The sequence below is a fragment of the Crotalus tigris genome, unplaced genomic scaffold (genome assembly GCF_016545835.1).
Source record: "Crotalus tigris isolate CLP2741 ecotype Arizona unplaced genomic scaffold, ASM1654583v1 scf7180000024508.2633422, whole genome shotgun sequence".
Classification (NCBI taxonomy): domain Eukaryota; kingdom Metazoa; phylum Chordata; class Lepidosauria; order Squamata; family Viperidae; genus Crotalus; species Crotalus tigris.
Genome location: NW_024100680.1, coordinates 766,609 through 776,411, shown reverse-complemented (window position 1 = coordinate 776,411; position 9,803 = coordinate 766,609).

The window sequence follows — 9,803 nt, the reverse complement described above, 5'->3', positions numbered from 1 at the left end:
AATGAAGATAACACTGCATATATTCTTTTTTACCTTTATGATATGTGTGTGTGTGTGTGTGTGTGTGTGTGTGTGTGTGTACAGTATGTATGTATGTATGTATATTTGTTTGCGTGATTTTCACAGGTACAGGTATGCAGGTCTTGGCGTATTCAGGTCTTTTCCCGTGTAAGATTGAGAGTATCTTGGTGATGTTTCGACAAGGTCACACTCATCATCCTCAGGCTGGGGTCTTCAGCTTCATGCTTGTGCGAGCAAAGTGTGATCGGAGCTGCCATCTCTCTATAAATATTGGTGTGTGTGTGTGGATACATATTTGTGGATATAACACTATCTTTCTCTTCCTTGACTAGCTTCAAATGTTTCAGAGTTATAATACACACACACAAATCTCATTTAGCAAGAATGTTAGTTAAGAATATTTGTTAAGTTCAGCACTAGAGAGCCATAGAATCCCCCAAATTGTTTAATAAATAACTTAGTAATTAGCGTTATCTATCCATGCATGCACATTTCCTGCAAAGTTCCTGGAATATCTTATAATAATAGATTTCTATGTAGGAGAACCACCTTACTCTATCCCAGTGTTTCTTAACTACAACAACTTTAAGATATTATGTGCTGGCTGGGAAATTCATATCTAAAAATTGCTCAAATTGACAAATACCCTTCTATGCTATATAGGGATCCTATCCTACCTTTCCCTGCCTTTAGGGAAAATTAATATTGTTAATTCTAGAATGTGACTGGAAAGATTGACATTCAATCCCACCATGAATTTACTAGGTAATCCTGGACCAGTCAATTTTTCTTCACTTCATCTACAACATTATAGGACTGTTATGGAGATAATAAGGGAGGTATGGAAAAAAACATAATACTACTAATACTCCTTGGAAGAATATAACATGTAACAAAAATATAATGCAGTTTGTGATTATAATGATATGAGAACAGGAGGAAAATATGTCCATTTTTGTTGTACTGTGTGATTTTGCTGTGGCTATTCCTGTATTCCTTACACCATGGAATGTTACCACAGTCAGAACAATTTTGCAGCATTGATGCTAAAACTGTTTATGATCAGCTGTTGAGAGTCAAATGCCATTGCTGAGTTTCAGCTGCATCAGCAAGGAATTCAGAAACAAGCTGCCCCCCCCCCCATTGAATTAGAGTTTATATTGAAGTTCTGTAAACAGAACTCCTCGTGAATTTTTTTTTCTTCAAAAGTAAGTTTTGGAGCAGAGAATGCAGGTTCTCCCTATAAATCAAATATGTTGCTCAAAACCATTTATTTATTATTGTAAACCATTTTTAAACAATTTCCAATTTGAATGTGGGGAGCAATTGAAAGTAATTTACAATCAATTAAATTAGGGGACTTTAACCCTGACCTTAACCCCCAGCAATTCCATATTCCTCTAATGATTAGTAGCAAGGGACGAGACAACAAAGTAATGAAAAAGAGACTTCTCACAACTTGCACCTGGAAATTATGAATCCCTTTTTTAAAATAAAAAAAAGAATCTAATAATGCATCTGTATCATCCTCATCAAAAGAGAAACCACTTGTTGACTGAAAAATACAAAGGACTTAGCCCTGAAGCTTCTACAAGTAAAGGAAACTTTCTCCTCTAGTATCCTCCAGGCATTTCTTCTCAGTTTTTTTTTGGATACAATCAAGGACATAGGTGAACTCTAGTTCCTCTATGATTGGAGAGTTAAAATCAAAAATATCTGAAAGTACATTGAGGAAAAAATGAATATTCTTAACCAGTGCCTTGGGAAAGGGATGCTATCATGCACCTCACCCAAAATGTAGTTCCGTATTTCAAATGATCAGATAGTTTGATATTTTTCACTCCAAGCAGTAAAATTAGTCAAATATAATAAAATACCAAGGTATTACATTGGGGGGGGGGGAGAATCATATTGATATAATATGCATGGAGGGGATTTCAAATATATATTCTGTCTTCAGACTTTTAATGGCTCTTCAGATCCTTTAAAGGCTCTATCAATATCATTTCAAAGAAAGGTTAGAAGTGGACAACCAGCAACAAAGAGAATGGAATGTTGCAGTGGTGTTGAATGTATCATTAGAAGATCAGAAAAAGCCTGCAAGAGACAGATCCCCATAGAAAAAACCTATGTGGTTGCTAGGAAAATGACTTGATACAAGGTTTCCTCTATATACTGAATTTGAAAGTTATTGGCCACCAGAAGTTTGAACAGAGTGTTCTCTTTCATACTCAGTCTCCATTAGCTACTAATCCTCATTATTTTCCCAGGATCTTCATTTCTGTTGATTTACAAAACAAAATACTGAAACATAACAAAGTCCCAGTAACTAAAAGTTTGGGTATACTGGCTTATCACTTATGTCTGCTTCTTCTTTCATCCAAATTTTATGCAATTTATGTATTAAAATTCATACATGTATGTGCCACATTTTTCTGCAAGCACAAATGGCAAATATCAGGATTTCCTCAAAATTTATTTCAGCAAATTCGGCATGAAAGACTGAATTAAAAGAGAATGGCTCAATACTATCTCACAAGTTCAATGGCTGAACAAAGATTTAAACTTGGATTTCTCCATACAAGTGCAATTCACTAGCTGCTAAAAAACGGGACCAGCTCACTCAGTGGTTCTCAACCTTTTTAATGCCGCGACCCCCAACCGGTCGTAAGTTGAGGACTACTCAACCGGTCGTAAGTCGAGGACTATTCAACTGGTGCAGCACCGTTTGCAGAATGGGACTTTTGGCGGGCTCAGCAGGGCAGAGACAGCCTGGACAATTCCTATTGGCTTTTGAAAGCCAATAGAATTAGACTCTATTCAAAAGAGTCTATTCTATTGGCTTTCAAAAGCCAATAGAATAAAAGGGAGTAGCTCAGCTAAGGAAAAGGGGAAAAAAATGGCGGACTGCGTTGTTTGGCGACCCCCGTGAAATGGTCGTTTGACCCCAAATGGGGTCCCGACCCACAGGTTGAGAACCGCTGAGCTAGCTCTTAATAAATGCTTATAAACAGAGATCCAAGATTAACATGTTAATTCTGTGACAGGTGTGGTGGCTTGAAGACCAAGCAAGCATTTGTGGCACACAATCATAAATATTAATGGGTATGTCAATTTCAAAGATACCACAAAATGTTTTGTTGTTTTTCTGGCAGCAGAATTATTATAACAAAAGATCATTGGGTCTCTAGAAACTGTATATAGACAGTAGAACTGCAAAATCTCTGCAATTTATATCTATCACCAATTCTTGGAAGTGATCAGCTGAAACCTAGTAATCTTGTCAGGGAGCACAATCTAACAATATTATTTGAGACAGAAATGGCCCATGAGGACCACAATCTGCTGGTGGAGAGGGAAGGTAGGGAGAAACGATAACTCGGTGTTTGTCAGCCTTGGCAAATTTAAGAGATGTGGACTTTGAATGCCAGAATTGTCAGTGACTCAGAACTCCCAGAAGTCCACATCCCTTAAAAGTTGCCAAGGTTAATAAACACTGCCCCAACTGATATCACTCTTTTTTACTTTTGAAGTATTCTCTCATAACTTCTGAAAAATCTCTCCTCAAAGTGCCAAACTGGTAATAACCCATTGTTGGGAAAGTAATAAAAAAATAAGATACCAAGTAGCTGTGAAGTATAGATACAGATATTTACAATGCTATGTGACATACATCTGGCAGAAGAAACTTCCTAAAATTCAATGGAGTTCACTCCCAAGGCAAATAACCCTCTCTATAGTCCTTTTAAAAATGGTACCTTGAAAAGCCTTGCTAATAAAATTTCCTCTCATTCATCCCAAGTTCTATCTTTATCTAATGGGTGCTAAACTTCAACTGAAATCATCTCTCCCAGTGTTCCTCAATTTGGGACTCCTGAAAGTTTTTTTTAATCTCACCCAATATATTGACACAATCCCATCCCCAACGCTCTTCCCCCCCCCCAGGATTAGTATGTTTCTGAAAATAACATGCATGGAACAGCTGGGCAGACCAAGAATGTCTTGAATGCATGTAGCATGATTCCCAAGATCAGGCTAAAGCTGCTCGCTCATCCCCACCACCCTTTTGTCTCCTGGATTCTCTTGCCATATCAAGCAACTGTTTGGAAAAGAAATTAAAATATAAATCAATTAGAGTGGGAAAATCATAAAAAGGCAGGAAATTTTAAATAATAATTTCATATAAAATCAGTTTTAAAATAATACACCTGCTTAAGATTTGTCCTGAAGATAACTGAATGTTATCAGGTCAGCAGTTTATTAAATAAGATTTGGGGATGTGATACAAATATTGAAAATGCTTGGTATAACCATAACAAATTATTAGCTTGGCTTCTCAAAAATGCTAGCCATTAATCATGGTTTACTAAATTGAACTATGGTTTACTAAACTGATACCATTGGTTTATAAAACATATTTAATTGCATAAAACAATTTTTTCAAGTTTTTGGTGAGTAGGATAGACACAAACATGGTTTCAGAATGACTATACCACATAGGAATCTTAAGAAAGATGAAATTAGCTTTTAATTACTATAATGTATTTAATTGCCTAATGTTTCCTGCATCCTGTATGAGTTCAACTGGGCCAAAGTGTTTTGCTGCTGATTTTCATTTACACTCGGTATTAAATGCTTCTTGCTGCAGTGTCCAACAATAATCAACCAGCAATGATAGATTCCAGTTGCTCTGAGACCGTTTTTCTGTTATAGCAATGTCCTGGAGAAACCTTTTACTATGTTCATCACTGACTGCACCTAGGGGGAGTCTAAGTGTGAATGCAGAAAATGAATCTTCAGTGAAATGTTGCACTTCATGTCTTGTATGTTGAAAGAAGTTTGTCAATCAGCTGAATATAGTTTTGTCCTCTATAGTTGCTAAGAAAATTCTCAACAACATACTTGAATATATTCCAGGAAATTTTCTCTGGACCTCTCGATCTCTAACAGATCTTCAAACTGCTTGTCATCAATTATATATCTGATCTATGGGACAATAAAAACATCATCCTTAATCTTGGCATTAGTTATTCTTGGAAACATCTGTCTCAAATACAGGTTGTCCTCAACTTATAACCTTTCATTTAGTAACCCTTCAAAGTTAAAATGGCACTGAAAAAGTGACTTATGAGCGTTTTTCACACTTATGATCTTATGGTCATGTGATCAAAATTTGGACACTTGGCAATTGGCTCATATTTTATGACTGTTGCAGTGTCCCAAGATTATGTGATCACCTTTTACAGCCTTCTGATAAGCAAAGTCAATAGGAAAGCCAGATTCACTTTACAATCATGTTATTAACTTAACAACTGCGGTGATTCACTTAACAATGGTGGCAAGAAAGGCTGTGAGATGGGGCAAACCTCACTTAACAACTGTCTCGCTTAGCAATGGAAATTTTGGACTCAATTGTTGTCTTAAGTTTGCCTTCCTTGATCATTGCTTTCACAAAATTTTTCATCAGTCTTGAGTTTTATGTGAAGCGGAGGCAAAAATATCTTTGCTAAATGAACAGGTATTCATGTACTACCCGTGTCTGTCCTGGAAACAAATTCTTTCTGAGTGGCCATTTCTTTTTAATATAATGTGACTTTCTTGCACAGCTGTCCCATTTACATATGTAACAACAGTACTTGGTATATCCCCGCTGCATTTCAAGCAGCAGAAACATTACATTTTGATCTCCACAGATATTCCAGCTGTATTTGGTGTACTGGGTGTGCTTTAATAACAGTTCCATATTTCTGTTTGCTTTTATGTGTGCAATGTAGCCAAATGGTATGAAGGATATACAATGCAAAAACAAATGATTTCAATAAAATGGTATATGATAGGTTAAATTACAGACTATTTTTGTGTTTAGCAGCCAAAAATCTATAAGACACATCCCAAAATGTTCAAAACAAATTAATCACAATAGCTGGGTTCACACAATATTCTGAGACCTAAATAAGCCAAACAAATTTTACCCTAATGTGATGAGAAACCAGCTCTTGTTTTTATAATAGTACAAGACTGTAAAATATTTTTTGCTTCCATCTTAATTTCTTAAATGTTATAAAATTAAATATCCCTTCTAAAATGATAGAGTGCTCCCCCCCCTCTCTCTCACACACACAGGCTTTTTTCATTTCATATGTACCTTTGACAGTTTAACAATGAACAATTCTACCCAAAATCTGTGTCTTCCTGGACTCACAGATCCTGCTTGAAGAGCAAATAGAGATTGTGATAAATAAATTGTTTGTACAGTTTCATCTTGTATTTATCCAATCAAGGATGAAAACGATGAAGTCTTTTCTGCTTATTTTTTTTTCTCAGTTTAGTGGCTGATAGTAAATGAAAGGGGGAAGGGTTGTTTTGTTTTATTTTCCATTATTGCAAAAAAGATTAGTGAAGAGGAATGCTTATGTGATTTTTAGATCTCCATGAGGAAAAATTATACTTATTCCTAAAATTTTGAAAAGAACTTAGAAATACTGCAATTCTGTTTTATATTACAAAAAGATTACTGTAAATCTGTTTCTTGTTTGTTGACAGGGAGAAAAACTATATTCTGTAAGCGATTCTCCATCTTTACCTTATCCCTGGTTTTAGAGTGCTCAATGTAACCTTATGAGTTTCTTAAACTCATGGATATTGTTCATGAATATCTTAGCTTAGACATATACAAGATAGTACACTATATACTAGGGCCCTTTTTTCTTTTTTCAGCTGAAGGGAAATTTATCTGACTTTGTAAATCTTTCTATTGCCCTCTAGTGGTGTATAAAATTTAATGCAAACTTCTCATCAAAATTTACAATTTGAAATCATGTTAAATGTTAATGGGCAATCATTATCTGATAAATGGAATAAAACACAAAAGGGATCTCTCATCAATGTCCATGCCACTAATTTCTCTTAATTTTTGCTTAAGAAAAAGGAGACAACAGATACAGAAGTAGCATGAATAACACACACGTATCCCTGGGTGATCTTTTCTACCAGGCTGCAACTGTCTTATAAACTTGATAGAAAAATCCAGCTTGATAGGACCTCCATTCTTCAAATAAAAATTTAGGACAGGATATCCCCTCTTCACATTACTGCAAAGTCCTTTTTGGAATGCTGTACCTAAAAAACCTCTAATAGCTTACCCATTTATTTCCCACAACACTACATCAGTATGAAATTTCTGTGTCCAATATATTGACTGACCCTCTCCTTCCCCAAGATGTGTGGAAAAGCTTGGGTAATTAGGAAACATGAGACATAGCTAAATCCTCAGACCTTAATTTTACCTTCCAAATTATGTTTGCCCAACCATATCCACTGAAGCACTGTTACACATATAATTAATCCCATAGGCTAATTATCTGTATAAGAAATCCCATGCGAGAAGGCTATTTCTGTCATTTAGGACTTTTAAAAGGTTATAATTTACAAAATGAAAAAAATTAGTGATGGAGCATATTCCCATTATAGTATGCATTAATTTTCTCATTTCAGTATACTGTGCAGTAGGAGCCTTTTGCAGTTTATACATTGTTAAAACTATATTTCTGGTCTGTATACTCATTTGCTTACTGACTAGCAAAGTATAGGGGGGGTGGGACAGTAGTCAACATATCTGGAAAGTGCTGAGAAAAGCTACAACAAAGAATTAAAGGCTTGCTTCATCTTATTTGCCACATTTTCAACAGATGTAAAGCATGGCATCTTTTAACTTTAATTTAAAGGAATAGTGTTGACATCTTCACATAAGGCAAGAGCAAACAAACTTTCATATATGCGTGATTTTTCCATATTACTCAGCAGAACCTCACAGGTTTATCAGTATTTACACCAGCGGTTCTCAACCTATGGGTCGCGACCCCATTTGGGGTCGAACGACCATTTTACGGGGGTCGCCAAACAACGCAATCTGCCATTTTTCCCCCTCAGGGGGCGACACCACGCATGCGTGCCGCGCATGGGGCGGTGCCGCGCATGCACGCCCGCATGCACGCCACGTCCGTGTGACGGGGTCACCATCACACAAAGGTTGAGAACCGCTGATTTACACAGACTCTAAAAATGTTCTGGGATGCTCTCCCTCAGCTTGCCACCTTTCAGACAGGTTGGGATGCAAATCCCTGAATTCCTAATGTCAGGCTCTATTCTAGAAGACTCCTCTGGGTATTCTTGCCTGGGGAAAATAATATTTTAACGAAGCATCACCACTGCACCATTAGCCAAAAAGACTCTGAATTTTGATAGCTGAAACTAGATAGTTGGATAGTTTTTGTTGGAATTTTTTAAAAAATTTTTAAAGTCTTTCAAGTCCACTTTAACTGTTATTGATGACATAAATATGTGGGGGGGGGTCTGCAGCAAAATGCCACAAATATTACCTTTTTCTGGAATTTTGTGGTTACTTCCTAGTGTAGCCTGCAGCCCCAATTTTTCCAAATGATCTTCCATCCAAATACTAACTAAATTCAGCCCTGTCTGGCTTTTTCAAAATCAGCCATGATCAGCTAGCAGCTGTTAACTACCGGGACAATTCACATGTATAAATTAATTGCTTGATATTTTCCTGTCTTAATTAGTGTGTGACTTAGCTGAATTGTGAACTAGGGCCTATTTAAAAATCCAAGGCTTCATGCCTATCTGAGCATCACTCCCTGCCGCCCCATTCTTTCATTGTAATATCTCACATTAATGGACTTTTTGATAATTGATTTTTCTCCACTGGAAAGTCAGTAGTCTACTAACTGAAAGCATGAGGGAAACCTGAAAGGCTCATTAAGTTCCAGTATTATTTTTAACTGACTCAGTGACATGAAATAAAAATTACTTAGAAAATACTGATAAATAATATTTAGGCCAGTGGTTCTCAACCTTTTTAATGACGTGACCCCCAACCGATCGTAAGTCGAGGACTACTCAACCGGTGGTTAAGTCAAGGACTACTCAACTGGTGCAGCACCATTCGCAGAATGGGACTTTTGGCGGGCTCAGCAGGGCAGAGACAACCTGGACAATTCCTATTGGCTTTTGAAAGCCAATAGAATTAGACTCTATTCAAGAGAGTCTATTCTATTGGCTTTCAAAAGCCAATAGAATAAAAGGGAATAGCACAGCTAAGGAAAAGGGGGAAAAAATGGTGGACTGCGTTGTTTGGCGACCGCCGTGAAATGGTCGTTCAACCCCAAATGGGGTCCCGACCCACAGGTTGAGAACCACTGATTTAGGCGATACACACTCCAAGTGCTGAAGCAATTACCCAACTGCCATCATTTAATAAGTCCAGGTGTGAACAGATTCCATGGGGAATAATGGATTTTCTCACTATTGGAGAATTATCGCAAGAGCATTAAGTTTGTGATTATCTTTCAGAAAGAAAGTAATTCCTGTGGATATGTTCTTGCACATATAGTATAGTATATGTGCAAGTATAAAGTAAGAATATTTTATTTTTTTATTTATTAAATAAAAATATGAAAATGAGAATACTATACTAATCACAAATCACTACCAGAATTTTAGCTTATTAGAATATTTTAAATTGGCACTTTTTGCATTATCACTGATTAATACCATTCAATTAATACACAACCGACTTGTGTTATTTTTTTTTTACTATCCTGCAACATGCCAAGCTATAACTAAGTTAAAATCAAAGTCAAACTCTTCCAGATCCCACTTCCACTCCTTTTCCCAACGCCGCACCAGCCACCATCGCCAAATAAAAAGGACCCGCAGCTCCCGCCTTGAGATTTAAATGTCCTGATGTCCTCTGGGAGTCGTAGTTT